Here is a 9,880-nt window from a genome sequence, read left to right on the forward strand (position 1 = left end):
AGACGGGGTTTCACCGTGTTAGCCAGGATGGTCTCGATCTCCTGACCTCGTGATCCGCCCGTCTCGGCCTCCCAAAGTGCTGGGATTACAGGCTGTTTTGTTTTACAAAGACTTTCTTTTTCTTCAAGCAGTCTTAGGTTCACAGCAAAATTGTGCTGAAGGTATAGAGATTTACATGTACCCTCTGTCCTCACATATGCACAGTCCCCTGCACTGTCGACATCCCCACAGAGTGGTGCATTTGTTACCATGGATGAGTCTACATGAGCATCATTGTCACCCAGAGTCACAGTTTCCATGAGGGCTGGCTCTTGATGTTGCACTTTCTGTGGGTTTGGACAAATGGATAATATGTATCCACCATTCTAATATCGTGCATTTTTTACTCCCCTAAAAATCATCTGTGATCTGCCTATTCATCCCTTCCCCTGCCCAAACCCTGCTAACCATTGATCTTTTTACTGTTTCCGAAGTTTTGCCTTTTCCAGGACACCATACAGTTGGAACCATGTAGTGTGTAGCGTTTTCAGATGGGCTTCTTTCACTTAATAGTATGCATTTCAGTTTCCTCCATCTCTTCCCATGGCTTGATAGCTTATTTATTTTTAACATTGAATAATATCCCATCATCTGGATGAATCATAATTTACTCATTCATTTACCGAAGGACATCTTAGTTGCCTCCAAGCTTTGGCAATTATAAATAAAGCTGCTTTAAACACCCATGTGCAGATTTTTGTGTAGACACAAGTTTTCAGCTCTTGGGGAAACACCAAGGAGTACAGTTGCTGGATGGAATTGTAAGAGTATATTTAGTTTTGTGAGAAAGGCCAAACTGTCTTCCAAAATGACTATACCATTTTGCATTCCGGCTTCTCAATTAATTATTTCTTTCAAGGAGCATGCCTTTGGTATTGTATCTAAAAAGTCATTGCCAACCCAATGTCATCTAGGCTTTTTCTTGTGTTATCTTCTAGGAGTTTTATAGTTTTGGTTTTATGCTTAGGCTTATGGTCCATTTTGAGTTACTTTGTCTGAAGGGTGTAAGTTCTGTGTCTAGATTTACTTTTTTGTGTGTGGATGTCCAGTTGTTCCAGCACCATTTGCTGAAAAGAATTTTTCTCCATTGTATTGACTTTGCCCCTTTGTCAAAAACAACTTGACTATATTTGTGTAGATTTATCTCTAGATTCTGGATTCCGTTCCATTGCTCTATTTATTCTTTCACCAATACCATACCATTTTAGTTATTATAGCTTTATAGTAAGTCTTAAAGTTAGGAAGTGTCAGTCTGCCAACTTTGCTCTTCTCCCTCAATATTGTGTTGGTTATTCTGAGTCTTTTGCTCTCCATATAAACTTTAGAATCAGTTTGCTTATATCCACAAAATAACTTGCTGGAATTTTGATTGGGGTTGCATTAAATCTATAAATCAAGTTGGTAAAAACTGACATCTAGACAATATTGGGGTTTCCTATCCATGAACATGCTGTCCTTTAAGCTACCTATATGCCTGCTTCTAACTTTTCCTTAATGGAAAGGAATGGGAGAATAGGTATCTCATTCATCAAACACCTACTGTGTGCCAAAAATCATTTAATGATTTCACAGCACCATAAGGATGAGATTATGGCTCCCGCTTGACATTCACTGAGGCTCAGTGGGATGTTCATAGCCATCCATTAAACAGACATGAATGGAGGACCTACTATGTGATAAGCCCTGAACCAGGAGCTGGAGATGCAACAGAGAACACAATAGCAGTGTTCCCTGCACTCATGGAGCTTACTGTCTGTGGGAGAGACAGGGACACATATTAAATAATCCCATAGATAAATGATGTTAGGATAGTTTATTCTGGGGCTAGGGAAGGCTTCCTGGAGAAGGTACTATTTGAGCTGAGATTGGAAGGATGAGTAGATACTAACCAGAGGCCAGGTGTTCCAAGCAGAGGGAATAGCACTTGCAAAGCCCACAAGACAAGAAGGAGCTTAGAGCCTTCCAGGACTCAGAACTGTGTACGACCAGAGCATGGAAGGGAGGATGAAATAAGCTGATGCACACTGAATCACCAGAGGGGAAGGCCGGAATTAGCTCTGCACAACCTCGTGGGCCTCAAAAAGGGAGGGCATGGAGAAAGAGAACAAACTATGTGTCAGGTGCTATACCAGGTGCTAACACACATGCGATCACCTTTGATCCCTGTAGCTACCCCATAGGAAATGTTATCACCATTCACCATTTTACAAATGAGAAAACAGAGGCTCAGAGAGGGACAGTCCTCCACTGGTCAGAGGCAGAGGCAGGCTTCCCAAAGCTCGATTCCGAATCCCATGGTCTCCCCAGCTCAGGAGCCTGGAAGCACCAGGTGCAGTCCCCAGTGGGTAGCGCCTGGCCCCTCCTTTCCCAGATGCGAGGTTTCCTGCAGGGAGAGCCCAACCAGGCTCCCTCCAGTCCCACATTTTTGGCTTCTGGCCTGTCTCTGTGGCATCCTTGCTTGAAATCAGAGAGAGAAACATGGGGTCTGGTAATTGTATTCCATTAAGCCTAATTAAGATGCAGATTTGCACAGTTAATGAAGAAGGCAATTTGGAAGCAATTTTGCCAGTGACACAGGACTCTCATCAGCGCGGCTGTTCTTGTTAGGTAGGTCTGAGGAGATGGGAATGTATGCACTGCCACCCACCAGGCTGCATCTGGCTAGTCTCCAGGGAGAAATTCTTCCTTCTGGAGAAGGACAACCCACCCTAAATAGAACGTATTGTACGGAAACTGCTTGTGTCACGTGATCCCCTGTGTGGAGATCATCCAGCTCCGGACCCCTGGAGTCCCAACTGTAGGTTCTGCCCTGCCCTGGTCCCTTGATATGGGCAGGAGGGCCTGAAGCAGTTATCTGGAACCAGACTGCCTGGGTTCAAATCCCAGCTCCACCACTCACTAGCTGTATGTCCTTGGGCAAGTTTCTTAACTTCTCTGGGCCTCAGTTTACTCCTCTCTGAAATGGGATAACAACATCAACTGAGAAAGGCTGCCATGAGGATGAAATGCAATTATGCATGGGAAGCACTCAGCAAGTGCATGGCACATGAATGATGTACATTTTCTTTTTTTTTTTGAGACGGAGTCTCGCTCTGTCGCCCAGGCTGGAGTGCAGTGGCGTGATCTCGGCTCACTGCAAGTTCCACCTCCCGGGTTTATGCCATTCTCCTGCCTCAGCCTCCCAAGTAGCTGGGATTACAGGCACGCGCCACCATGCCTGGCTAATTTTTTTGTATTTTTAGTAGAGATGGGGTTTCACCATGTTGGCCAGGCTGGTCTAAACTCCTGACCTCAGATGATCCACCCACCTTGGCCTCCCAAATTTTTTTTGAGATGGAGTCTCGCTCTGTTGCCCAGACTGGAGTGTAGTGGCGTGATCTCTGCTCACTGCAACCTCTGCCTCCCAGGTTCAAGCGAGTCTCCTTGATGTTTACTCATCTATCCCTCTTCAACTGCTCACTCCATTAGGATAGGGACATGCCTGGTTATTCGCCTAGTACATGGGAGTTGTCCTATACTGATGGTGAAGCTAATGTTTGCGCCCTTTATTGAATCATCTCTCAGAGCCCTTCAGCCTACGTAAAATATTTGAGAAGCTGCCCGTTTGGAAACTGTGTATGATGCTGTCACAGGGTATTATAACCCCAATCAAACGTAGCTGTTCAACTAAAGTGTGGCCCATAGACTAGTAGCATCAGGATCACCTGGCAGCTTGTTAAAAATGTAGAATCTCGACCGGATGCAGTGGCTCACACCTATAATCCCAGCACTTTTGGAGGCCAAGGCAGGCGGATCATGAGGTCAGTAGATCGGGACCATCCTGGCTAACATGGTGAAACCTCGTCTCTACTAAAAATACAAAAAAAAATTAGCCAGGCATGGTGGTGGGCGCCTGTAGTCCCAGCTACTCAGAAGGCTGAGGCAGGAGAATGGCGTGAACCCGGGAGGCAGAGCTTGCAGTGAACCAACATCATGCCACTGCACTCCAGCCTGAGAGACAGAGCGAGACTCTGTCTAAAAAAAAAGCAGAATCTCAGGCTGGCCCAGCCCTATTCAACTGGAATCTGAAATTTAACAAGATCCCCCCATGATTCATGAGCATATTAAATCTGAGCAGCATTGAGTTAGGATACCCTTTTTTATGTTCCCGTAACTTCCCTTGATTTCTTTCAATTTATAATTGCTTCTTTGTGTTTGACTTCTCTCCTAGGCTGTGAGCTTCCTAAGGGCTGGCACCCTGGATGTTTTGCCCAACTTTGTAACCTCAGTACCTAGTATGGTGCCTGGCATCTATAGGCAAAGATATTTCTCCCCCTAAAATTATTCCCCAGAAAAGGGGCCATACAAAGCCCTTTATATTATAGGATGCTCTATAAATTACTTTGTTTTGAACAAAAGGTACTGTCTGGGAAAAGCACATTAATCTGACAATGACCTCAGTGCCAGTTTGGATGTGTACAGTGCTCACTCAATGAATTCAATAAAAAATAGGTAAAGAAATGCAATCCAATTTAGTAATCATTTCTGGAAAGTATGACTTCACAATTGTAATCACTGGTCATCACTGTAAACATGCCTTTTAAAGACCATCTTTTAAAAGTATTACAGCACGTGATTACATTCTGGGGTCAGGACATACATCCACAAAACTAATTGAAGGAAAAAAACAGCTCATTGAAGGCTCCTCTGCTGTCTACACTGTTTGTAACCCTGCAGCATTAATTCTTGGGAACTGAGGAGGGACCACATTTGGCAGGTCTGTGATTGGGAATTCCTACTCTGCCTTTTATTAGCTGGTAATTGGAGGTGTGTCTCTCAACTCCAATCTCATTCCCTGCCTGGGAAATGCAGAGGCTGCACTCAACTCTGCTTGTCTTTCAGCATAATTTATTCTACTGTTTAGCTGAAGCCTCAGTTGCCTGGTTCTCCCTGGGCCCTCATTACTCCCCAGTACCCTCAGTCATCTACCTCGTTTCACTATCTTTAGCAAGGGGGAAGTGGAAGCTTCAGGCTCCGCGTCTGCAAAGCTGTGAGGTCCTAACAGCTGCAGTTTGCTGTTTGCATCCTCACATGTCCTGTCCTGGGACATCTTGCCCGCCGAGGAGTTCAGGCCCACGGTGCCTGCTCATTCCCCTGAGTGTCTGCCCTTCCCCACAAAGTAATACCCAAACCAGCTTCCATCCCCCATCCCCCCACATTCCAATTCCCTGTGCTCTAAACATTCTCTCCCTCTGATCTGTATAATTTCCATTTTTCTTGCTGCCAGGATTTTATTTAATGAAAGGACAAGTTAACAGTAGCAAGTGAATGACTGAGAGACGCAGCTCTTTTTATTATAATAATCGCTGCTATTCATTGACTGTCTGGTTTTGCCTGGTTTCTGGATTAGAGGTGCAGGTAAATGGTAGTGCCATTCTCTGAGATAGAGAAAGGAGAGTAAGGACTTCCTGTCAAAATGCCTGACAGAGACTGGGCACGGTAGTTCACTCCCATAATCCCAGTGCTTTGGGAGGCCAAGGCAGGAGGATTGCTTGAGCCCAGGAGTTTGAGGTTACAGTGAGCTCTGATTGCATCACTGCACTCCAGCCTGAGTGACAGAGTGAGACCCTATCTGGAAAAAAAAAAGAGCTGACTGTTTGAGCTGACAATCTTCATAATAACCATAAGAAGACGCTGGGCACGGTGGCTCATGCCTGTAATCCCAGCACTTTGGGAGGCCAAGGTGGGCAGATCACCAGGTCAGGAGATCAAGACTAGTCTGGCTAAGATGGTGAAACCCCGTCTCTACTAAAAATACAAAAAATTAGCCAGGCATGGTGGCAGGCGCCTATAGTCCCAGCTACTCAGGAGGCTGAGTCAGGAGAATGGCATGAACCCAGGAGGTGGAGCTTGCAGTGAGCCAAGGGCATGCCACTGCACTCCAGTCTGGATGACAGAGCAAAACTCTGTCTCAAAAAAATAATAATAATAAACAATAAGATAATTACAATAGTTAAGAATGTACACTAAGAATGTACACTGGTGAAAACTTCATAGACGTGACCTTTTTTGAATCCCACACCACCCTGTGTATTGTAATCTCTCTATCTCTCTGTCTACACATACACACACAGAAATACACACACACACACGCGCGCGCACGCATATATTTTTTTTTTTGAGACAGAGTCTCACTCCATCAGTCAGGCTGGAGTGCAGTGACACTATCTCAGTTCACTGCAGACTCTGCCTCCCAGGTTCAAGCAATTCTCATACCTCATCCTCCCAAGTTACTGGAATTACAAGTGCATTCCACCACATCCAACTAATTTTTATATTTTTAGCAGAGGGGTTTCACCATGTTGGCCAGGCTGGTCTTGAACTCCTAGAGGCTGGTCTTGAACTCCTGGACTCAAGTGATCTGCCTGCCTCAGCCTCTCAAAGTGCTGGGATTACAAGGGTGTAATCTCTATATTATAGGTGAAACAGTTCGGGGATAGAGAGGTTAAGCAGCTTGCGTATGGTTGTATTTTCCATTAGTGGTGACCCCAGGATTTGAGCAAGTTTCCTTAGAGGTCTAATGCTTACTTAGGAAGCACACTGCCAGTCCCAGGAGCTGCCTCACTCGCCGTCACCTCAGGGCCTTTTCGCATGCTGTTCCCTCTGCCTGCAGTGCCCCACTATCCCCTTGCCTGGCTAATGCCCACTCTCCCCTCCGGCCCTGATTTTGACAATGCCTCCTCCAGGAAGCCTTTCCTGTGCACATCCTTCCCGTCCTGGACAGTGAGCTGCCTCCCCAGTGCTCTCACAGTCCCCATTTCCCTGCTGTAGCACCTGTCCTGCATGTTGTAATTGCCTGTCTGCCTATCTGTTCCTCTCCTAGGCAGAGGACTGTGTCTGGCCCCTCACAGTCCTCCCAGCACCTGGCACAGAGCCCAGCACACAGTAGGGACCCAGGCATATTTGTCACTTGCTGTTGATGGATCTAAGAGCGTGCTTTGCTGGAAAGATGTACAGTTGACCACGTTGCTGGCTCCATTTCAGGTGCTCCCCAGATGAGGAACCTGAGAAATGGTCATTTGGGTTGGTTCATAGGATAGTCACAGTTGGCAGCCATCCCCCTACCTCCTGGTTAATAGAAGCCTCGTCTTGTTCAGATAACTACCCTTCAGAGAAGGTGACCCCATTCTCAGCTCAGCCCATCATGGGAAACCTATTCCTGTTGCTGGTGATTTTTTCAGTAGTGGACATGACACATGTGGGAGGTTGGTGAGGCTGGGGTCCAGGTGCCTCTAGAAAAGTTCTCCTTGATCTTAAGAAAGAGATGTAGAGAAGGATCCTTGGATGTTGTCGTGTCTGGGTGTGACCTCTGGGACTGTGGCAGCCATCTTGCAACCAGGAGGTGATCTGGTTTGAGGACACGACTGACAGATGCAGAGATCGGCAGAACCAAAGATGGAAAGGATAGGAGTCCCTGATGATGTCTTTAAGGTGTGAGGCTAACTCAGCCCTGGAGCTGCCCTAACTTGGGACTTCTCATTAGAGGGAGTATACATTTCCTTATTACATAAGCCAAGTGGAGTTGGGGTTTTCTATTACTCTTAGTCTAGATCATCCTAATGACTACTCTATGCCATAGAGAGACCATATGGTCTGTGACTGTTTGAAGAATAGAGCAGGGACATGGGCTCAGCTCTGCCATTGAAGAGCCTGGAACATCCTTTGTGCACAGCTTGGATGCCACTTCTCCACAAAGCTTCCTAGAGGCCAGGCCAGGAAATCATTCCTCCCTCCTCTGTCTAGCATTTCCACGATCCAGGCATTCATCTCTTCCTGCAGCTTGTGAGCTCTCCAAGGCAGGAACTATGTGCTGTTCATTTCTGCATCCCCACACTTATACCTCGCACAGAGTAGGCACTCGAAAAATGATTAGGGAATACATGGAAGGGTGAGGAAATTAATATTAATATATTACCATTACCTACCCCCTAAGCAGAAAGGCGTTTCCCTGATCATTCCATTTGGCTTACAAATAAGTACGGCATTTCCCTGCTCTGGGGCTCAGCTCCTTCATCTGTAAAATGAGAAGGCTGGACTAGATCACCAGCTCAAAAAAACTCCAAGACTTAATATCATTTTATAGTAATGGCCTACGATGTGCAGGGCTGTGAAATGGAGGGATTAGACATATCCCCTTCCACTGAGATGCTGAGGGTCTAGAGTAGAATTCTTTGTTTTTTAAGGGGGAATAGATCCCTTTGAGGGCCTCTCCTCAGAAAGATGCTCCTGCCCTCAAAATGCTGTGTGCAGTTTTAGGGGATCTATCAGTTGATTCGCTAGAGAAAGGCATCCAGAGGCCCGCTGCTGCTTACTGGCCCTGTCCAAGCTGGAACTCAAACAGAGGAAACATGCCATCTTTCTCAGAGGATCCCCTCGGTCTAGAAGGGGAAGCAGAGTGCACATAAACCAGTTGCCCTAGGCCGGAGAGGGGCTGACAGAGGCAAGGCCCGGATGTGCAGGAGAAGGATCTGACTTGCACTGCTTGTACTGAAGTTCGCCAGGTGCTCAGACGGAGGAAGCCCTTTTACAGGCAAAGGGCTATAAGTGCACAAGCCCCAAAATGTGAAAGGGCACTGGTATTATGGGATGGTGGGTAACTGTGCGGCCAGACCTAAGCAGAGGGACTAGACTGGGGGGACGGTAGAGGGTGGTGGGAGGGGCAGAGAAAGGCATGAGGGAGAGGAGCTAGGATGAAGTCACTGTGTCCTGGATGCTTTGGGGTGTGTGCCTAACAGTCGGGATCAGAGTGGGGGGAACCTCTGCTGAAAACCCAGCATATCTTCAGACTAGTTGGAGGAGGGCTGTCTGAAAATTCCAGGTGTCGCCAGGGCGGTTGCCACACCCTTGAGGGAGACCTGCCCAGGAAGAAAGCTCGCCTGTCTAGGCCTTGTCATGTGCCTGCTGAGCGGCTCACAGGAAGTATGTCCAGCTCAGAAAAATAAAAGCAGGGACCTTGCCCCTCTCGGTGAAGTCCAGGCTATTGTTAACATTTCCGAGAAGTTAAAGGAAATCGTTTGTCTGCCGCCCAGGCCTGGGGCAGTGTTGCGGAGCCTCCTGTTTTGCCGAATTGCCTGGGCTGGCCATCTCGGTGTACTCCCCCTCACCAGGGACAGGCACCAGGACTGAAGAGCTGGAGGTTTTGGAGTAATTCAGAGGTGGGGAAAGTGGATTCTTCCTTAATACATGCAGTTGAGTTTTGCAGTAGATAAAATTATTTCTAATTTCTAATAAAAGGAAAGATTAAAAGGAACCTTTGAGGCTGGCCGCTGTAGCTCACGCCTGTAATCCCAACACTTTGGGAGGCCAAAGGGGAGCAGATCATCTGAGGTCAGGAGTTCGAGACCAGCCTGGCCAACATGACAAAACCCCTTCTCTCCGAAAAATACAAAAATTAGCTCGGCTTGGTGGTGAGCGCCTTGTAATCCCAGCTGCTCTGGAGGCTGAGGCAGGAGAATCACTTGAACCCAAGAGGCAGAGGTTGCAGTGAGCCGGGATCACACCACTGCACTGCAGCCTGGGTGACAGAGCTAGACTCTGTCTCAAAAAATAAATAAATAAATAAAAATAAAAGGAACCTTTGTTTGGGAACCACTTTAACTAGATAATTTCTAAGACTTCTTTCAGCTTTTAGCATCCTGACCCTATGTGGTATTGACCTCCCAGCCCCCACCCTCCTCCATCCCCTAGCCAAGGTGTTTTGTTTTGTTTTGTTTTTGTTTGTTTGTTTGTTTGTTTGAGATGGAGTCTCGCTCTGTCGCCCAGGCTGAAGTGCAGTGGCCGGATCTCAGCTCACTGCAAGCTC

General features: G+C 46.9%; 1 protein-coding gene across 2 annotated transcripts in view; it reads left to right on the top strand.

The window, feature by feature from the left end:
* Positions 1-9,880, top strand: part of HRH1 (histamine receptor H1) — a 127,851-nt gene that overhangs the window by 61,725 nt on the left and 56,246 nt on the right. Inside the window, exon 1 of one of the 2 annotated variants that reach the window (XM_011952300.1) lies at positions 3,112-3,178. The exons of the other annotated variant lie outside the window; for it this stretch is intronic. The gene's annotated coding sequence lies outside the window, so the exon portion shown is untranslated. Of the gene's footprint in view, positions 1-3,111; positions 3,179-9,880 lie in introns of those variants that run through there. 2 annotated transcript variants of the gene reach the window in all.

Source organism: Colobus angolensis, unplaced genomic scaffold (genome assembly GCF_000951035.1).
Source record: "Colobus angolensis palliatus isolate OR3802 unplaced genomic scaffold, Cang.pa_1.0 Scaffold34, whole genome shotgun sequence".
NCBI classification, from domain to species: Eukaryota; Metazoa; Chordata; class Mammalia; order Primates; family Cercopithecidae; genus Colobus; species Colobus angolensis.